Genomic DNA, 22,884 nt, shown 5'->3' with positions numbered 1-22,884 from the left:
CCCTGTTAATACACACCGATAAAAGGAATATCGCACTAGACTAATCTGGTAGCGCTCTATCGAATGGTCAAATAAAATTCCGATTGAACAATCATTTTGTTTGGAACGGTAAACAAACCGACACTTTCCCTCCCAGATCAGCAGTATTTGTTTGGTCTGACACCAGCTGCACATTGCAGAAACAAAATTGCAAATATCTGCCGGAACACTAGAGAAAATGCGTATGACGGCTCTTTGTAGACACACCCTATACAGTTACACCTCATTTCAAAACAACAGAAGTTTTATACCGCCTAGTGCTTACTGACCAGCTAGTTGCCTGCTGTTTCCAAAGCACTTGAGTATATTGTTGATGATCAAATCACTGAACATCTGCATGAATTCAATCTATATGACAAATTTCAATCCCGTTTCCGTAAACACCACAGCAGAAACACTGCTCTAATTAAAGTAACTGATGACCTGAAATATGCCTCAGACAGCCGAAAGGCAACACTATTAACGCTACTAGACTTCAGCAAAGCTTTTGACACTGTTAACTTAGGCATATTGCTCAGAAAAATGCAAGTTCTCAGATAGTGCAATGAGATAGTTTGAAAGCTACTTAAAAGACAGACAGCAATGTGTTGCCTGTGTAAATGAAAAATCTTCCTCGAAACATCTCTCTTCAGGAGTGCCACAAGGATCAGTGTTAGGACCACTTCTGTTTTCTTTGTTAGTGATATTTCGTCGGTTCTGTCCACCTGTAAATATCATTTCTATGCCGACGACGTCCAGCTCTACCTAAGCGTCAGACCTGAAGACATAAACACTGCAATCGCTCAGATGAATGATGATCCGTCTTCAGTGGTGATATGGGTGAAAAACCTGCAATGCGAAAAAGATACAAGTAATCTTAGTAGCTCATCAGAAATTAATAAGTTCAGATTTCTGCGAACAGCTGCCTCCTATTCTGCTGGACGGTATTCTAATATCATATCAGAAAGCAGTTAAGAACTTGGTTGTAACTTTGCATGAGCATCTCAACTGGGCACAGAATACAGTCGCAGCGTGCTGTAAGATGTCCGTTTGTCTCTGTGCTCTCAAAACGTTTCGGAACATATTTCCACAGGACGTGAAACGCCAGCTCCTGCGAGAACTCCTTCTACCGAACCTCCACTATTGTGATGTAATTCAACAAGGCATGAGTAACCGATATGATCATGTTAGTGCTTCATTCTTACAGCTGGGGTGGCTGCGGCCGGATAAATTGCGTGACTACCTCACTCTGTCTACTTCATCGGCTCCTTGTCGCGCATGCACCCCAGTACCTTGCTTCAGGGATTAAACACCTTTCATTCCATCATAACCGAAACACGAGGCCGCTGTTATTTGGTATCCTAACTGTGCCCACTCACAAAACAAAAACTTTCGCAAACTCCTTATCAGTTGCCGCTGTCCGCCTTCAGAACAAACTGCCCCTTACTTTGCGCAAAATTCAATCCTATGCTACTTTTAAGAAGAAGTTGAAACATTTCCTACTATCATCCTTATAACATTTTCCACAAAATTAATGTACAAGGACAATCCTTCCCTCCGTCGAATGGCAAAGCTAGTGTCTCCTATCTTGCTCCTTTCTCTTCTTCCTCTTCATCTAGCTCCATTAGCCACTAAATCTGCTTTTCCTTTACATTTCTTCAATTATGTTTCATCATGTCCCTATTCTTCTCCTCCCTTCACCTAGTCTCATACCCCCTGCTGCTAGCACTCCTATCTAGAATCTGTCTCTATCATAATGTCTAATTATAACAGTACTTGTCATCTACGAATATAAACTGAATATGTATGTATTTTTCCAAGTGTGCTTTTGTAATTGTTAATGTCGCTGTTTGTACTAGATGTAGTTTAACATGCCCACTAAAACATATGAAAGTAAAATAAGTAGAACGCCTGGTTAGATGTAAGAGAGGGCCTGATGGCCGTAATCTTGCCAGGTTAAATAAATCAATAAATAAATAAATTATACCAATTTTGGCGTAGGTGGCCCATACTAGTGGCAGTTCCCCTACATTGTGACGGAGGAAAATAATGTTTAAGACGTCAGTAAAAACTAGGAACTAGTCACCCCAGAAAAGGTCACGAGAGACAAAGGCCAGCAGAGAGAGAGAGAGAGAGAGAGAGAGAGAGAGCGCTAGCTGCGATCCTTTAACTCATTCGTGCTTTACAATCTCAGAACTTTTCCTGTACAAAAGAACGAAAAGAAATCCGGAAGCGACCGCAGCAACGTAAGCTTTAGTGGCGGCTGACGTGAATGTTGCGTAGAAGCGGAAGATTCTGTGTACTGGAAAGTGACTGCAGTCAAAACAGCACCTGGCTAATCTCAGTCTGAGTGATGTTTCAACACCGAAACTGCAGTGTGTATTATCCCTGTAGCCTAAATAAACAAACTGCTTCTAAATTTACTGTAACAAGTCTTTTAGCCACTACATTTTACTCTTAGTCGTTCTACTATATTTCAGACTTAATCCATAGGCGCCAGTTAATGTTCTTCATAAAATGTGTTCACATTGTACTTGACAGTCTATAATTTAACCCTCTGTTATTATCAGAAACGCTAAGCGCTAATAACATTTTCATTCAAGGACATTGTAGAAAAAGGAAAGAGTTGTTTCGTAACTTTAATGCTCCATGGTGGTAAGAATTATTTTTTTAAGACGCTGTCGGATAGCGAGTCCTTTCTTGCAAGCTGTGAACTGTTGCTCTTGGGCCACTCGCTGAAAACTAATGTGGTAAGGTGGTCGTATGTCCTCAGAGCTTGTACACTGTGTGGTTAAAGAAACTGCTCGTGTACAATTGACCACGCAGAAGCGAGGTTTATCCTGTAGTTTATGAGCAGCTGTGGAGCCATCACCAAGTACGTAGAGTACTTCGTTCTTGAAAACGTACGAAGAAATTAAACTTTGCATTTGCCGATGACATTGTAGTTCTGCCAGAGACAGCAAAGATCTTGGAAGAGCCGTTGAACGGAACCGATAGTGTTTAGAAAAGATATTGCAAGATGGACATCAGCAAAAATGAAACAACAGTAATGGAATGTAGTCGAATTAAACCAGGCTATGCTGAGGGAATTACATTAGGAATTGTGGCGCTAAAAGCGGTAGATGAGTTTTGCTATTTGGGCATCTCAATTGCCGAAGTCCCCCCATGAACCATGGACCTTGCCGTTGGTGGGGAGGCTTGCGTGCCTCAGCGATACAGATAGCCGTACCGTAGGTGCAACCACAACGGAGGGGTATCTGTTGAGAGGCCAGACAAACGTGTGGTTCCTGAAGAGGGGCAGCAGCCTTTTCAGTAGTTGCAAGGGCAACAGTCTGGATGATTGACTGATCTGGCCTTGTAACAATAACCAAAACGGCCTTGCTGTGCTGGTACTGCGAACGGCTGAAAGCAAGGGGAAACTACAGCCGTAATTTTTCCCGAGGGCATGCAGCTTTACTGTATGATTACATGATGATGGCGTCCTCTTGGGTAAAATATTCCGGAGGTAAAATAGTCCCCCATTCGGATCTCCGGGCGGGGACTACTCAAGAGGATGTCGTTATCAGGAGAAAGAAAACTGGCGTTCTACGGATCGGAGCGTGGAATGTCAGATCCCTTAATCGGGCAGGTAGGTTAGAAAATTTAAAAAGGGAAATGGATAGGTTGAAGTTAGATTTAGTGGGAATTAGTGAAGTTCGGTGGCAGGAGGAACAAGACTTCTGGTCAGGTGACTACAGGGTTATAAACACAAAATCAAATAGGGGTAATGCAGGAGTAGGTTTAATAATGAATAGGAAAATAGGAATGCGGGTAAGCTACTACAAACAGCATAGTGAACGCATTATTGTGGCCAAGATAGATACGAAGCCCACACCTACTACAGTAGTACAAGTTTATATGCCAACTAGCTCTGCAGATGACGAAGAAATTGAAGAAATGTATGATGAAATAAAAGAAATTATTCAAATTGTGAAGGGAGACGAAAATTTAATAGTCATGGGTGACTGGAATTCGAGTGTAGGAAAAGGGAGAGAAGGAAACATAGTAGGTGAATATGGATTGGGAGACAGAAATGAAAGAGGAAGCCGCCTGGTAGAATTTTGCACAGAGCACAACATAATCATAACTAACACTTGGTTTAAGAATCATGATAGAAGGTTGTATACATGGAAGAACCCTGGAGATACTAAAAGGTATCAGATAGATTATATAATGGTAAGACAGAGATTTAGGAACCAGGTTTTAAATTGTAAGACATTTGCAGGGGCAGATGTGGACTCTGACCACAATCTATTGGTTATGACCTGTAGATTAAAACTGAAGAAACTGCAAAAAGGCGGGAATTTAAGGAGATGGGACCTGGATAAACTAAAAGAACCAGAGGTTGTACAGGGATTCAGGGAGAGCATAAGGGAGCAATTGACAGGAATGGGGGAAATAAATACAGTAGAAGAAGAATGGGTAGCTTTGAGGGATGAAGTAGTGAAGGCAGCAGAGGATCAAGTAGGTAAAAAGACGAGGGCTAGTAGAAATCCTTGGGTAACAGAAGAAATATTGAGTTTAATTGATGAAAGGAGAAAATATAAAAATGCAGTAAATGAAGCAGGCAAAAAGGAATACAAACGTCTCAAAAATGAGATCGACAGGAAGTGCAAAATGGCTAAGCAGGGATGGCTAGAGGACAAATGTAAGGATGTAGAGGCCTATCTCACTAGGGGTAAGATAGATACCGCCTACAGGAAAATTAAAGAGACCTTTGGAGATAAGAGAACCACTTGTATGAATATCAAGAGCTCAGATGGAAACCCAGTTCTAAGCAAAGAAGGGAAAGCAGAAAGGTGGAAGGAGTATATAGAGGGTCTATACAAGGGCGATGTACTTGAGGACAATATTATGGAAATGGAAGAGGATGTAGATGAAGATGAAATGGGAGATACGATACTGCGTGAAGAGTTCGACAGAGCACTGAAAGACCTGAGTCGAAACAAGGCCCCCGGAGTAGACAATATTCCATTGGAACTACTGACGGCCGTGGGAGAGCCAGTCCTGACGAAACTCTACCATTTGGTGAGCAAGATGTATGAAACAGGCGAAATACCCTCAGACTTCAAGAAGAATATAATAATTCCAATCCCAAAGAAAGCAGGTGTTGACAGATGTGAAAATTACCGAACTATCAGCTTAATAAGTCACAGCTGCAAAATACTAACGCGAATTCTTTACAGACGAATGGAAAAACTAGTAGACGCCAACCTCGGGGAAGATCAGTTTGGATTCCGTAGAAACACTGGAACACGTGAGGCAATACTGACCTTACGACTTATCTTAGAAGAAAGATTAAGGAAAGGCAAACCTACGTTTCTAGCATTTGTAGACTTAGAGAAAGCTTTTGACAATGTTGACTGGAATACTCTCTTTCAAATTCTAAAGGTGGCAGGGGTAAAATATAGGGAGCGAAAGGCTATTTACAATTTGTACAGAAACCAGATGGCAGTTACAAGAGTCGAGGGACATGAAAGGGAAGCAGTGGTTGGGAAGGGAGTAAGACAGGGTTGTAGCCTGTCCCCGATGTTGTTCAATCTGTATATTGAGCAAGCAGTAAAGGAAACAAAAGAAAAATTCGGAGTAGGTATTAAAATTCATGGAGAAGAAATAAAAACTTTGAGGTTCGCCGATGACATTGTAATTCTGTCAGAGACAGCAAAGGACTTGGAAGAGCAGTTGAATGGAATGGACAGTGTCTTGAAAGGAGGATATAAGATGAATATCAACAAAAGCAAAACAAGGATAATGGAATGTAGTCTAATTAAGTCGGGTGATGCTGAGGGAATTAGATTAGGAAATGAGGCACTTAAAGTAGTAAAGGAGTTTTGCTATTTGGGGAGCAAAATAACTGATGATGGTCGAAGTAGAGAGGATATAAAATGTAGGCTGGCAATGGCAAGGAAAGCGTTTCTGAAGAAGAGAAATTTGTTAACATCCAGTATTGATTTAGGTGTCAGGAAGTCATTTCTGAAAGTATTCGTATGGAGTGTTGCCATGTATGGAAGTGAAACATGGACGATAAATAGTTTGGACAAGAAGAGAATAGAAGCTTTCGAAATGTGGTGCTACAGAAGAATGCTGAAGATTAGATGGGTAGATCACATAACTAATGAGGAAGTATTGAATAGGATTGGGGAGAAGAGATGTTTGTGGCACAACTTGACCAGAAGAAGGGATCGGTTGGTAGGACATGTTCTGAGGCATCAAGGGATCACCAATTTAGTATTGGAAGGCAGCGTGGAGGGTAAAAATCGTAGGGGGAGACCAAGAGATGAATACACTAAGCAGATTCAGAAGGATGTGGGTTGCAGTAAGTACTGGGAGATGAAAAAGCTTGCACAGGATAGAGTAGCATGGAGAGCTGCATCAAACCAGTCTCAGGACTGAAGACCACAACAACAACAATTGCCGAAGTAGGGAAGAAATAAAATGCATATTGGAAATAGTAAGAAAAGGCACTCCGTCTTCAGGCAACGACTGGCCCACCGGGACCATCCGACCGCCGTGTCATCCTCAAGTGAGAATGCTGATAGGAGGGGCGTGTGGTCAGCACATCGCTCTCCCGGTCGTTATGATGGTTTTCTTTGACCGGAGCCGCTGCTATTCGGTCGAGTAGCTCCTCAGTTGGCATCACGAGGCTGAGTGCACTCAGAAAAATGGCAACAGATCATGGCGGCCCGGCTGGTCACCCATCCAAGTGCCGGCCACGCCCGACAGCGTTTAACTTCGGTGATCTGACGGGAACCGGTGTATCCACTGCGGCAAGACCGTTGTCCAAATAGTAAGAAAAGCATTTCTGAACAAGAAGAATTTTTTGGCGTGGAGACTTTTTTAATAGACGTGAAGAGTGGACGATACGTCATTCAGATAAGAAGAGAATAGAAGCTTTTGAAATGTGGTGTTTTAGAAGAATGATATAGATTAGATGGGTGTATCGAATAATAAATGAGGAAGGACTGAATCGAACTGAGGAAAAATAATTTCTTGGCACAACTAGACCAAAAGGAGGGACCGGTTAGTAGGACATATCCTGAGGAACCGAGGAATCGTCAGTTTGGTAAGGATGGGAAATGTGGAGGGTATGAAGTATAGAGGGAAACGAAGGTTTGCATACGGTACGCATGTTCAGATAGATGGAGGTTGCAGTAGTAAAGCAGATATGAGCAGGCTTCAACAGGATGCAGTAGCGTGAAGAGCTACATCAAAGAGCCTACGGACTGAAGATAGCAACAACACGAAGCTCGATTAACTGTGTTAGTATACATTGCTATAGGTTCCGTAATACATTTGACTATTGATGGCGGTGGCGCATGATGGACATGACATGGAGAACGTTGCCACGTAAAATAATTTTAATATAAGTGAGATCGTAACAGATATTAAACGAAAGACATTAGTACAGTACCTGTATTTTGATGCAATGTTCCTTCGGATTTGCCTACATTGTACAGAGTAAAAGAGAGACACGGCACTGCTGTATTTCATGCCGAAGGGAAGCCAACCTGAAGAGAATGCTCAGTAAGTCTTTACTGTGAGATAATCACAAATTGTGCGAGAGCTGTCGAATCTAGACAGTGGGACATAAGGTGTTTAGGGTCAGTTCTGGAAACGTGCTCAGAGAGCCAATTTTAAGACCACCGCTCGCGAGAAGAGGGAAATCTGGGTTCGAGTCCCGCTCCGACATAAATTTTCACATGTTCCTGGTAAATCGTATAGCTTTTGTGTAACTGTATTCACAATTTGCGAATACATTTAATAAATAAATAAGGAAGTAGTCATCGACAGCTCTTCACGGTTTTGAATGTTTCAAAAATACTTTCTTTCTGCAGGGTGGCGTTTAGCCTCCGGATTACGGGGTCCCGGGTTCGATTCCCGGCAGGGTTGGAGATTGTCTGTGGCCGGGGACTGGGTGTTTGTGTTGTCTTCATCATCATTCGTGAAAATGGCTCGATTGGACTGTGTAAAGAGCGCTCGACAAAACACTCATCATCATTTCTGCAGGAAAAAAATATTGGTCACAAGTTTGTTTGCTCTGGGACAGAGTATCGCCGAAATGCCAAAAAACATAAACTGACAAGATCAGACTAACTACAGCCTGCACAGATGGGTTTAAACAGTTTCTCTAACAGTATTCCACGTGCAAGTGGGACGGGAAGAGACCTTAATATGTGGTACGATGGGATGTGGGCTGCAAATTACAGGTGTGGACGTTAGAGAGCGATCTTTCCTTCGCCAGCTGTGACAGTTGTGTCTTAAGTGTTTCTGTCGAGTGTAGCTAAATGTAATGACTACGTATCAAGTTTTGGTATAGTATCTCGCTGGTGAAGATGGAGGAGGAACAAACGAGGTGTCGATGTTCAACCTACGCCATTCGAATAGGAGCAAGAGGACCTTCGAGAATAACGATCCCACCTTACGAGCGGGTCACCATGAACAGTGTCCCGTGCTCTCACTCCACAAGAGACTGCGGAAAGGTGTGGTATTGAATCGAGGACTTCGGTGCAAAGTCTTGCCGACCTTATAATGCCGTTAAGTACCTTGCACGACCAGGACTCGAACTGGCTCCCTTTGACTCCAGTGCCTTGGCACAAGCGTGCATTGCCCACCTTCGCTGTTAATGAGGCGAATGCGCAAAACTTCAGTAGGGCTGCGAGGTGTGGCAAGATTAGAGTATTGCCCTCGAGAGTGCTGTTGTGACTCACGGCTTCTAATCCGCTAGGAAATTTCTGATAGATCATTTTGAGAATACAGTTTCTCCTGACGAATTTTACGAACTACGAGGGTAAGTCAGTTATTATCCGCAATGTAGTTATAATTTTGTTTATTTTGGTAGTACTGTCGTTTTACGTTGATGACGCATGCTTTATTTGTTGTTACATCTTTGCAGTTTTCAAGCTGCTAGGTTAGTTTCGTTACCGCTGCCGTGCTGTTAATAATGGCTGTTCCGCTGTCTTGTTTGCACCAAAGAAGAGCAACGTTCAGTGATACGTTTTTTGTGGTCGGAAGGCGTATCAGGGGCCGAAATCCATCGAAAACTTTCGTACAGTACGGGAACAGTGTTTTTCCACAGCGGAGTGTCTACAAATGGACTGAAAAATTCCGAAATGGCCACGCACGATGAAGAAGCCGGACGACCGTTTACCGCCACAACCATTGAGCGTTCACGTGAAATGATTCTCTTAGATGATTAACTGTTGACGAAGTGGCACATCGTTCTCAAATTAGTCACCGTTCTGCCTACGAAATCATCCACAACAGACTTGGGTTTCATAAAGTTTGTGCAAGATGGGTCCCAAAATAACTCACACAGCTGCATAAACAAACTCGATTGGACATCTGCAAAAAAAAATTTGGATCGCTATGGTAACGAAGGGGACAACTTCATACGCAGGATCATTACTGGTGACGAAACATGATCCACCATTACGAGCCGGAGAGTAAACGGCAGAGTATGGGATGGAAACACCCAAATTCGCCGTGCAAGAAAAAGTTCAAGACCCAGCCGTCCGCAGGAAAATTGATGCTTACGGTTTTTTGGGACGCACAAGGCCCAGTACTGGAACGTTATGGGGAAAGGAGCACAACAATAAACAGTGTGCGTCACAGTGAGATGCTTACTGCCAGGCTGAAGCCTGCAATTCGAAGCAAACGCCGAAGATTGCTGTCAAAAGATGTTGTGTTGTTGCACGACAATGCCCGTCCGCATACTGCTGCCCACACTGCTGAAACGCTCCAGAAACACAAATTTGAAATACTGGATCATCCTCCAAATAGTCCCGATCTTGCCCGTTCTGACTACCACTTGTATGGTCTACTCAAGCAGACATTAAAGGGCCGTCGATTTGCCTCGGACGAAGCAGTGAAAGAAGCGGTGCATTCCTGATTCGCAGCTCAACCGAGAACCTTCTCTTATGAGGGCATCAGGAAGCTTGTACAACGATGGACCAAGTGCGTTGAAACGCAAGGAGACTATGTCGAAAAATGATGATCTTAAAAAGTTTACTATTAGATTACAATAAAATTTTAGAGCTATTATGCGCATAATAACTAACTTACCCTCGTATACTTGGTAGAATTTCGTGACGTTTTGAAAGGATTTATTTGAACATTACAGTGAGCACAAAACGTACACTGAAAGTAAAAGAAAGACAGAAATAACGAGGAATAGCAGAAAAGAGATCAGCGATAACCATAACATCAAGATTGCGGAGGATGTGGGAGACGAACTGAAGGAGTTCTGCTACTCAAGGAGAGAAATAGGGCAGGACCGTTTCAGCAAGGAAGCAGATTAACTCAAGCGAAGAGGGCGTACTTCGCTAAAAGTAGTTAAGTATGGAACAGAGCACAGTATGGAAGCGCACGTGATGTGTGGAAAGATCTCGATATGTGTTGCACGATGATGCTGAAAAATACTTGCACAGATAAAATAAAAAATTAAGTGGTGCTCTGAAGAAGAGGTGACGAAAGAACTACAGTCTCCGCGCCAGGAGGGGTTGTAATAGCTTTCACTTTCCTATTCTTCCCTGGCATTTCGGTATCACCGTAGTCATCTATCACAAACACACAGTACCATTCTTAATGGTTTGTCTAATACCCCCTTAATTAAATGCAGCTGTGCCGACGCTGCAGTCTACCAACTTTGGCCCACTTGCCATTCAAACAATGAGACAGATTTTGTTTGCAGCATATGACATCCCTACTCGGGCGTGCATACAAGGCACTTGCCGTGATCCTCATCCGTCTGATAGCTTGTCCATAGCACTGAACATGGAAAATAGTGTGTGAGTAAGGAGGCAAGTTGATACGATGTGTTTTAGGATATCGCAGAGTACGTTCAGCCATGGAGGGCAAAAGTGATGGAAGAAGACAGAGGTCAGGATTTCAAGATTTTGTAAATGACAAGACTCCTTTAGACTGCACCCGGCCGGTGTGACCGTGCGGTTCTAGGCGCGTCAGTCTGGATCCGCGTGACCACTACGGTCGCAGGTTCGAATTCTGCCTCGGGCATGGATGTGTGTGATGTTCTTAGGTTAGTTAGGTTTAAGTAGTTCTAAGTTCTAGGGGACTGATGACCTAAGATGTTAAGTCCCATAGTGCTCAGAGCCTTTAGACTGCAAAATTATATGTTTGTACAACCCGATATTGAAATATTGGCAGCGTGGCCATTATAAAGTGGAATTAGTTGACCTTTAGCAAATGTCAACACCTAAAAACCACCTGACATACTTACATGTCACAGTCACATCCGCAAGCTGCGTCTTTAATTTTATCAATGGTAACTTCTTTTACTTGAATCTCATCAAATAACTACTATTGTAAGCTGTATATATAACAGTAAAAGTAATTCATGTATCCAAAGCACACGAGTAGTGATTTGATGTGATTCGTGGAAAAGATGTTACTAATGACAAAATTAAACGCTCAACTTACGGATGCGACGATGACACTCATGCACGAGAGGACTTCAAAGAGTAAGTTCAATTTTGTCATGGAAGACGCAGAAGCTTTCCTTAGATTCTGCACTACACATCAAAGTGATACAGATACATGACTCAGTTTAGCAACACAAGTAACCACGACTCTGTAAACCACGGTCAGAACATCCTACCAGTTGTTCAGATTTTCTATTATTGAGCTCCTCTCATGAGTCGCGGAACCATTCAGGAACGGCTTTGTTAACATCCTCGTCATTGGTAAACATCTTTCCCCCCTGATGTACTTTCAGCTTGCACAGAAGATGGAAATCGCATGGTGCTGTATCTGGACTGTACGGCGGACCACCGCCATCAACGACTGTGCGGCCTCTGTGACACGGGTCCTATTAGGGATGGGAAAAGCGGATTTTAAGCGGTATTTTAGTTCTGAATAACCGGTATTTTTCGGAATTTGTTTGATCTCGGTAATAACATGTGGTCTCCATTTTTAACAAAAATCGAGTAAAACACCGGAATATCAATTAGCCCAATCAACAGTGCTAAATTTTTTCGTCTTTAAATAAATAATTTTTATCTGTAAAACCTGCATTGGTTTGAAATACACTATTAGCCATTAAAATTGCTACACTAAGCAGAAATGTAGATGATAAACGGGTATTCCTTGGACAAATATATTATACTAGCACTGACATGTGATTACATTTTCACGCAATTTGGGTGCATAGATCACCCAGAACAACCACCTCTCGCCGTAATAAAGGCCTTCATACGCCCGCGCATAGAGTCAAACAGAGATTCGATGGCGTGTACAGGTTCAGCTGCCCATGCAGCGTTAACACGATACCACAGTTCATCAAGAGTAGTGACTGGCGTATTGTGACGAGCCAGTTGCTCGCCCGCCATTGACCAGTCGTTTTCAGTTGGTGATAGATCTGGAGAATGTGCTGGCCAGGGCAGCAGTCGAACATTTTCTGTAACCAGAAAGGCCCGTACAGGACCTGCAACATGCGGTCGTGCATTATCCTGCTGAAATGTAGGGTTTTGCAGGGATCGAACGAAGGGTAGAGTCACGGGTCGTAACACATCTGAAATGTAACGTCCACTGTTCAAAGTGCCGTCAATGCGAACAAGAGGTGACAGAGACGTGTAACCAACGGCAACCTATACCATCACGCCGGGTGGTACGCCAGTATGGCGATGACGAATACACGCTTCCAATATGCGTTCACCGCGATGTCGCCAAACACGGATGCGACCATCATGATGCTGTAAACAGAACCTGGATTCATCAAAATAATGACGTTTTGCCATTCGTGCACACAGGTTCGTCGTTGAGTACACTATCGCAGGCGCTCCTGTCTGTGATGCAGCGTCAAGGGTAAACGCAGCCATGGTCTCCGAGCTGATAGTCCATACTGCTGCAAACGTCGTCGAACTGTTCGTGCAGATGGTTGTTGTTGTGTCTAGACAAGACAGCCTAGACACAATGAGGGGAAGCCGAAAGGCACGCGCTAAGCTAAAGCAGGATGGCGTGAGGTCTGAAACAGGATACGTAATGAATGCTATAAAGAAAAGTACGTAGCTTCTGGAATACTTAACTTAAATCCATCCTTTTGGTACATCTGGAGATTGTGGCGATACAAGTGAGACTCTTTAGATACATGCAATGTTACTAATGGCGCCTTGCTAGGTCGTAGCCATGGACTTAGCTGAAGGCTATTCTAACTATCTGCTCGGCAAAGGAGCGAGCCTTCGTCAGTGTAGTCGCTAGCTACGTCATCCGTACAACTGGGGCGAGTGCTAGTCCGTATCTCGAGACCTGCCTTGTGGTGGCGCTCGGTCTGCGATCACACAGTGGCGACACGCGGGTCAGACATGTACTAATGGGCCGCGGCCGATTTAAAACTACCACCTAGCAAGTGTGGTGTCTGGCGGTGACACCACATTTGTTGTCTTGCAAACGTCCCCACTGTTGACTCAGGGATCTAGACGTGGCTGCACGATCCGTTAGAGCCATGCGGATAAGATGCCTGTCATCTCGACCGCTAGTGAACGAGGCCGTTGGGATCCCGCACGGCGTTCCGTATTACCCTCCTGAACCCACCGATTCCATATTCTGCTAACAGTCATTGGATCTCGACCAACGCGAGTAGCAATGTCGCGATACGATAAACCACAATCGCGATAGGCTACAATCCGAGCTTTATCAAAGTCGTAAACGTGATGGTACGCATTTCTCCTCATTACACGAGGCATCACAACAGCGTTTCACCAGGCAACGCCGGTCAACTGCTGTTTGTGTATGAGAAATCGGTTGGAAAGTTTCCTCATGTCAGCACGTTGTAGGCGTCGCTACCGGCGCCAACCTTGTGTGAATGCTCTGAAAAGCTAATCATTTGCATATCACAGCATCTTCTTCCTGTCGGTTAAATTTCGCGTCTGTAGCACGTCATTTTCGTGGTGTAGCAATTTTAATGGCCAGTAGTGTAATATTTTCTTATTTTCTGTGGGAAAACCGATCAGTGCTGTTTTAATAACAACTATACCGACAGAAACGAATAACACGCACATGTTACTCGTACAACATTGCTGATACAATAACGTCCACGTTGCCAAGTGACGTGGTGTAAGATAAGCGTGTATGTGCAGTGTGCAACACTTGGTCCCCACCTGCAGTTTCTCGCTGCCGTCGCCGGACACCTGTTGTGCTGGAGAAGGACACCAATCCTAATCTGGACACAGTCTAATAGTTTGATGCAGCATTTAAGTACAGTGCTTAATTTGCTTTAAAAGATTTAAACATTTGTCGTTTATACGAAATAATAAAGGAAGGAAATTATCGTAACAGTAATAAAATGAAAACTTAACAACAGTTCGTCCTTAGTATACAATATAAATAGAAATTAGCTGATCTGCTATTTGTTTCTACATAATATACTCGTACCTTCGTCTGCTTGTAGTCCTTGGAAAAAAAATTAACATGAAAAATAGGCTCCTTCAGCCTGATTTTTCATCCTTTAGCATTGACTATCCACATTGCCCAGATAGTGTCAAGATGCCCGATTACAGCATAATTTTTGAGCAGAGTTTCAAAATGTTAGAATCAATAGGAGAATACTGGTGACTGTAATATTCAAGCAAATACTTTCGAGAAAAGCAGAGAACGGTGGATGGACTGCCAGAAACCGGTTATTTTGAACAGTTTCAAATGTCAAGTTGAACTGGCGTGGATAAAAACCGATATAAAAGAAAACCGGTTGTTCCAACGATAGTCATTACCACTTCAGTAGAGCTGAACGCAGGATTACGCGTGGGTCATATACCCCTAGAACTCCTTTACAGTCTACAATGCTACTCTGCAAATCACACGTAAGTGCCTCGCAGATGGTTCATCGAAACGCATTCACACTAATTCTCTATTATTCCACTTTTGAATATTGCGCGGAGAAAACGAACACGTACCAGGAGTAGAAGTATGAAGGCGGAATTTGGCCGCAATAATTACACGTCTGTAATTTATTCAGAGTCTCCATTGCTATTTATACATTTCTCCCACCGCTTCGGCAGGCGCCGGCCGTAGTGGCCGTGCTGTTCTAGGCGCTACAGTCTGGATCCGAGCGACCGCCTCCTTCCTGCCTCCTGCCTCGGGCATGGATGTGTGTGATGTCCTTAGGTTAGTTAGGTTTAATTAGTTCTAAGTTCTAGGCGACTGATGACCTCAGAAGTTAAGTCGCATAGTGCTCAGAGCCATTTTTTTCTCCGGCAGGCTGTGAATGCCACGCCAAAGAAAACAGTTCTTCTTTTGAAGCGAACCAGTCAGCGAGCCATTTTCGTATATTTTCATAGTAACTGAAGCGTTGTTTAGCGAGAGCGTGTCCCAGTGATGCAAATAGACGATAATCAGACGATGCCGAGTCCGGAGAATAAGCCGCATGCCCTAGTGTTTCCCAACTGAACGCCTCGATCATTGCCACTTCAGTAGAGCTGACGCGTTTTGCTGTGTGTGGTGGGGCGTTATCATGGAGCAATTTGACTTCGTGTTGTCCTTTTCCATATTCCAGTCGTTTTTCGCGTAATGGTCGATTTAAATCGATCATTTGCTCTTGGTAGCAAAAGTGTTAACGGTTTCACCAGGTTTTAGCTGCTCATAATAGATGACACCCGTCTGATCCCACTAAACACAGAGGATTGTCATCTTACCAAAGCGATCTATCCTGCAGTGGATTCGGTGGTTTGCCTGAATGATTTACGGCTTAGGATTCTGAAAATATAACCAGTTTTCATCACTTGTCACTATACGAGTTTCTTTTGTGTCTGACGAGCAGCATTTTGTTGTCTTTCATTTAGTTCATGCGGAACCCATTTTCCCACATTCTGCACCTTTCAACCGAACAGAAACGGCTTTCTGCATTACATCAATTGTTCCGTGCGTTCCTGTTGAGTTTGAGTATTATCTTCATCCAGTAAGGCTTGCAATTCGTCGTATTCGAACTTCTTCGATGATTTCCCGCGCTCGTCGTTTCTCACGTCAAAATCAACACTTTTGAATTTTCTGAACCACTCGAAACACTGTGTTTTTCCAAGAGCATGTTGGCCGAAAGCTTCGACAAGCATTCGACGCGATTTTGCAGCAGTTTTCTCCAAATGATAACAAAAAAACCGATGCTGCCCGCAAATCGTAGTTCGTAGGCACAAAACTCGACATGTTTACGGGCTTTCCGGCCGGTGTGGCCGAGCGGTTCTAGGCGCTTCAGTCTGGAACCGAAGGACCGCTCCGGTCGCAGGTTCGAATCCTCCCTCGGGCATGGATGTGTGTGATGTCCTTAGGTTAGTTAGGTTTAAGTAGTTCTAAGTTCTAGGGGACTGATGGCCTCAGAAGTTAAATCGCATAGTGCTCAGAGCCATTTTTTTGTTTACGGATTTGAAACAGATACCGATGTATAGAACTTGAGTTACTGTGTGTTCGCATTCGTTGTCAGCCGTTACAGGAAGAAGATGGCGCTGCAGTTGGGGACTCACGGGCCCCTACACTGACGGCTAGCATCATCTGTAGGGAAATTTTACTTTCATACTTCTACACTTGGTATATCTTTCCGTGCGAGCTCTGATTTACCTTATTTTATTATACTGATCGTTTCTCCCTATGTAGGTCGGCGTCAACAAAATATTTTCGCATTCAGAGGAGAAAGTTGATGCTATAAATTTCCTGAGAGGATCCCGCTGCAACGAAAAACACGTCTTTCGTGACGAATCCAGTTCAGAGGTTTTGCCTACAAGAAAGTACAGGGTGTCCCAAAAAGAATGATCCGATTATAACTCGTAATAATATTGAGACAAATGTCACTAGGTTACTGAAACAGTGCTAGGTGTAATCGGCATGGTCTCGAGTTTCAAAAAAATCCGCTAGATGTCGCTACGAGCCCTTACCTGGAGCGTGCAGCCAGTCTCGCGCAACAGAAGGCGTATTGTGCCACTGAATTTAGTCGTACTCAATCAGTGATCGCAGTTCAGCGGACGTTTCATATTAGATTTCGTGCTAAACCACCATCACCATAGAACATCCGACGGTGGTATAAACAGTTTGAAGGAACAGGAATATCAGCTGCTGTAGCTTCAGTGACAAGACACCTTACCCTCAGTTTGGGATGAATTCGGGTATCGGCTAGACGTCGTCAATGGAGGACATATTGAACATTTATGATGCATTTTTATAAACTTCTGTCATCTCTGAGTAATTCTGGTATGCAATTTGTTGGTGTTAAGCCCTTCTTCCTAATTAATAATTCTATTTAAGATCGGGTCATTCTTTTTGGGATACTCAGTATTTCAGCTTTGGAGGACGTTTCCAGATGGCGCGGCACTTAACGCCCACATTGTTTCGCACATGTTACCCGTATTGTTGCAGAACGGTGTGTGCAGGAAACTCGGAACATGTACTCTCTTCTGACAATGCGCAACCGTTGTTGCACAGTGGTCTTAGTATGGGACGACGTGTGCATCTTATTTTGTGAAGTCCTTACTTATGTCAGACGATTTTTACGTTGTGAGAAATGCTAAAGCACAATTTTGTCCGCTTGATAATGGCTACACGGTCGATATTACATCAGTGCGTTGTACAAAAACACTACTGGCTATTAAAATTGCTATATTATGAAGATGACGTGCTACAGACGCGAAATTTAACCGACAGGAAGAAGATGCTGTGATATGCAAATGATTAGCTTTTCAGAACATTCACACAAGGTTGGCGCCGGTAGCGACACCTACAACGTGCTGACATGAGGAAAGTTTCCAACCGATATCTCATACACAAACAGCAGTTGACCGGCGTTGCCTGGTAAAACGTTGTTGTGATGCCTCGTGTGAGGAGGAGAATTACGTACCATCACGTTACCGACTTTGATAAAGGTCGGATTGTAGCCTATCGCGATTGCTGCCCGCGTTGGTCGAGATTCAGTGACTGTTAGCAGATTATGGAATCGGTGGGTTAAGGAGGGTAATACGGAACGCCGTGCTGGATCCCAACGGCCTCGTATCACTAGCAGTCGAGATGACAGGCATCTTATCTGCATGGCTCTAACGGATCGTGCAGCCATGTCCCGATCCCTGAGTCACCAGATGGGGACTTCCGCAACACAACAAGGATCTGCACGATCAGTTCGACGACATTTGCAGCAGCATGGACTATCAGTTCGGAGACCATGGCTGCAGTTACCCTTGACGCTGCATAACAGACAGAAGCACCTGTGATGGTGTACTCAACGACGAACCTGGGTGCACGAACGGCAAAACGTCGTTTTTTCAAAAGCATCATGATGGTCACAACCGTGTTTGGCGACATCGCGGTGAACGGACGTTGGAAGCGTGTATTCGTCATCGCCATACTGACATATCACCCGTCGTGATGGTACGGGGTGCCATTGGTTACACGTCTTGGTCACGTCTTGTTCGCATTGACTGCACTTTGAACAGTGCACGTTACATTTCAGATGTGTTACGACCCGTGGCTCTACCCTTCATTCGATCCCTGCGAAACCCTAAATTTCAGCAGGACAATGCACGACCGCATGTTGCAGGTCCTGTACGGGCCTTTCTGGATACAGAAAATGTTTGACTGCTGCCCTGGCCAGCACATTCTCCAGATCTCTCACCAATTGAAAACGTCTGGTCAATGGCGGCGGAGCAACTGGTTCGTCACAATACGCCACTCACTACTCTTGATGAACTGTGGTATCGTGTTGAAGCTGCAACGCTCGGGGCAGCCATACCTGTACACGACATCCAAGCTCTATTTGTCTCAATGCCCAGGCGTATCAAGACCGTTATTACGGCCAGAGGTGGTTGTTCTGGGTACCGATTTCTCAGGATCTATCCACCCAAACTGTGTGAAAATGTAATCACATGTCAGTTCTAGTATAATATATTTGTCCAATGGATACCCGTTTATCATCTGCATTTTATTCTTGGTGTAACAATTCTAATGGCCAGTAGTGTAAATAAGTTTAGATCCAAAGACGGCCGTGATGTGGTTGACGAAATTTTAAAACGTGACTGTGAACCTCAGGTACGAGAAGTTACTCAGAGCTCATGATGTACGAGTATCACCACGCAGTAGAAAACTCTTCGAATCAATGATGTTACTCATCTGGTGTCACGAGAAAGTTTCGTCAGCCATATCTTAACTATGGTTACAAGTAGACCAGAAAAGTTGTTTCTTCAAGATAAAAATTCTTACCTTTCCAGAACCCGGTTACTCGTCAGAGAGCGCAGAGGGGGCTGGAGAATGTACAAGGAAAATTAAACTTTTCGGTAGCAGTCTAGCGGGAAGAGACCGGACTCTGCACGGCTGCTCGTGGCGGCAGACGATGTGCAGGACTGCTGGCCCTCCTCTCGACGTTACGGCGCCATGAGGGCGAGACACGAATCGCGCAGTTAATGGACCCTCCCACGTCTCTATTAGCGCTGTGCGGTCGGTCGGTGCAGCTTCATTTCCCAGAAGACGCCGTGGCCCATAAAACGCGCTGTAGCCACAAGCGCGTCGGTCTCTGCCACCGCCGCAGGGTTCTCGATGAGACTACTGCAAATAAACACTACCTTTCTGCACCGTCAGGTTCCAACCGTGTAATACTTAATGCTGCGCGGTAGGGAGCGAAAGGCTATTTACAATTTGTACAGAAACCAGATGGCAGTTATAAGAGTTGAGGGGCATGAAAGGGAAGCAGTGGTTGGAAAGGGAGTGAGACAGGGTTGTAGCCTCTCTCCGATGTTATTCAATCTGTGTATTGAGCAAGCAGTAAAGGAAACAAAAGAAAAATTCGGAGTAGGTATTAAAATCCATGGAGAAGAAATAAAAACTTTGAGGTTTGCCGATGACATTGTAATTCTGTCAGAGACAGCAAAGGACTTGGAAGAGCATTTGAACGGAATGGACAGTGTCTTGAAAGGAGGATATAAGATGAACATCAACAAAAGCAAAACGAGGATCATGGAATGTGGTCGAATTACGTCGGGTGATGCTGAGGGAATTAGATTAGGAAATGAGACACTTAAAGTAGTAAATGAGTTTTGCTATTTGGGGAGCAAAATAACTGATGATGGTCGAAGTAGAGAGGATATAAAATGTAGACTGGCATTGGCAAGGAAATCGTTTCTGAAGAAGAGAAATTTGTTAACATCGAGTATAGATTTAAGTGTCACAAGTCGTTTCTCAAAGTATTTGTATGGAGTATAGCCATGTTTGGTAGTGAAACATGGACGATAAACAGTTTGGACAAGAAGAGAATTGAAGCTTTCTGAAATGTGGTGCTACAGAAGAATGCTGAAGATCAGATGGGTAGATCACATAACTAATGTGGAAGTATTGAATAGATTTGTGGAGGAGTTTGTGGCACAACTTGACCAGAAGAAGGGATCGATTGGTAGGACATGTTCTGAGGCATCCAGGGATTACAAATTTACCATTGGAGGGCAGCGTGGGCGGTAAATATCGTAAAGGGAGACCAAGAGATGAACACACTAAGCAGATTCAGAAATATGTAGGTTGCAGTAAGTACTGGGAGATGAGGAAGCTTGCACAGGATAGAGTAGCATGGAGAGCTGCATCAAACCAGTCTCAGGGCTGAAGACCACAACAACAACAACTTGGTATTATTGAAGAAAAAGCTATTTGTTTCTGCAAGCAATACTCTTTTGAGTGGTTGACAAGCAATACTCTTTTGAGTGGTTGATTGCACTGCAGATGCCTCGAACTGAATTTCCGAACATCGATACTCTACCTGTATTCAGGAAATAATGATGTGCGAGTACTCTCTCTCTCTCTCTCTCTCTCTCTCTCTCTCTCTCTCTCTCTCTCTGCCCCTTTTTCTGGTGGAATCTCTCATGTTATCAGTGTCTGTGCATTATGGCCAATATGAATTATTATTATCATTTTTATTATTATTGAAAACTGGAATACACGGTATTGACGCTTTGCAGTAACGTTCATGTTATAGTTCGATGTGAACAGACTTTCGGCTGTTTACGCCATCCCCAGACAGCTTAAGACTAAACAGACAATCTACACATCATCAGCGAGAGTATATAGGTGTACATAGACTGTTACTCCTAATATATGTGACCTTTCACGACGATATATGTACAGGAAAAACAGGACCATAGTGAAACACACGAAGCAGCTAGTAACAAATATAATTTGAGTACATTACAATCAGAGATTAAAAGTATAGTAATGTACAGGTCAAAACAATGAGTACTGGCGCAGACTGCTATGTTATGTGAACTAAATAGTTATTCAAGCTGATGGAGAAGTAAAAGGGGCAGGGTGGTGGTGATGAAGCACAGATGGTAGGAAGGACTCAGTAGACTGTGGATGGGGGACAGTTACACTATGTACAACAAGCATATTATCTTAAGGTGAGAAAAATATTAACTGACTAGTGTTACTTTAACAAGGCTGAATATTTATCTCACCTTAAGTCAATATTCTAGTTGTAAATAGCATAACTGTTCCTACACACCATTCAGTCCTTCGTTCCCTCTGGCCCCGTCCCCTTTTATTTACTTGCTCATCACATTTACTAGCTATTTTCTTCACATAATGTAATAGTCTGCCCCACTATTTACTGTTCACTGTGTACTGTTTTTGCCTGTACATTATCATCTTTTTTGTCTTTGAATATAACACTGAACAAAAAATTTGAAATGAAAGTGTGTAAATTGCATTATTTTGAGTTAGTTGTTTATTTCAGTATAAAATGATACATCATCATCTTCATAAATATTTAGCTCTAGTTTTTTTAAAAAGTAATCTACATTTTTGTGTAAATAACTCAATAACTAAATATGCATTCATGTTCCAAGATTCAGCGTAACAAATTTTAAGAGAATAATTACTTGAATTATTTTATATGTTATGCATTCATAAATTTCAGTGCCATCCTGGGAAGCAAAAAAGTAAAATATTAAGGAAAAACGAAAATAGTATTACATGAATTAAAATACTTAGCAAGTCTTCTTTGTGCCAGAACTGTGTGAAGCACAAAAGAAAATATACAAATTAACTGGTCACAAATGCATATAAAGGATTACAAATGTTAAATGTCAATATGTACAGTATATACAATTATATATTTTGTTCAGAGATATACTCAGAAGATGACCGTTGTCGCTTGGCTTGACGTTTATACACATACTTAGGAACATCTCTTATGACAGTCCAGCAGTAATTTGCTAAAACAGCAAGGATCCACTTTCCGTTATACCTCTTCTCATATGTGGCAATATCTTGAAATCGCTCCCCAGGTTCATCACTTACTGCACCCCTATCTTTGGGGAAGAATTGAAGATGACTATGTAAGAAATGCATTTTCAATGACATGTTGCAACCAAGTTTTTCATACGATGACAACATGTTATCTACAATCTCCTTGTAATTTGTTGCTCGTTTGTTCCGTAAGAACCGTAAAAAGACTGTCTTAGTACATTCCCATGCATGCTTCTCATCACCTTCTATGATTCCATCAAAAGTATGGTCTCTAAAAACTCTCGAATCTGTGGGCCTACAAAGATGCCCTCCTTTACTTTGGCATCTCTTACGTAAGGGAATTTTTGCCTTCAGTACTTAAATGGGTCACCATCTTTGTTCATTCCCTTAACAAAGTTTTTCATGAGACCCAGCTTGATGTGCAAGGGCGGGAGGAGAATCTTTTTAGGGTCTACTGGAGGTTCACTCTGAATGTTCTTTATACCTGGTTGAAGAGATTTTCTGGAGGGCAGTTCACGTTTACTGTAATGAGATGCACGAGCTCTGCTATCCCATTCACAGAGAAAGCAGCAATATTTAGTATACTCTAACTGCATACCTAATAGCAGTGCAACCACTTTAAAG

The 22,884-nt window shown here is 43.2% G+C and overlaps 1 protein-coding gene and 1 pseudogene across 2 annotated transcripts in view; one reads left to right on the top strand and one right to left on the bottom strand.

The window, feature by feature from the left end:
• Positions 1-22,884, top strand: part of LOC124615533 (V-type proton ATPase 116 kDa subunit a1) — a 656,071-nt gene that overhangs the window by 313,221 nt on the left and 319,966 nt on the right. The gene's annotated exons all lie outside the window — the stretch shown is intronic.
• LOC124617388 lies at positions 6,721-6,838 on the bottom strand (annotated as a pseudogene).

Source organism: Schistocerca americana, chromosome 5 (genome assembly GCF_021461395.2).
Source record: "Schistocerca americana isolate TAMUIC-IGC-003095 chromosome 5, iqSchAmer2.1, whole genome shotgun sequence".
Taxonomy (NCBI): Eukaryota; Metazoa; Arthropoda; class Insecta; order Orthoptera; family Acrididae; genus Schistocerca; species Schistocerca americana.
Note: the sequence above shows the minus strand (reverse complement) of the source record. Positions and strands in the feature narration are given on the sequence as shown.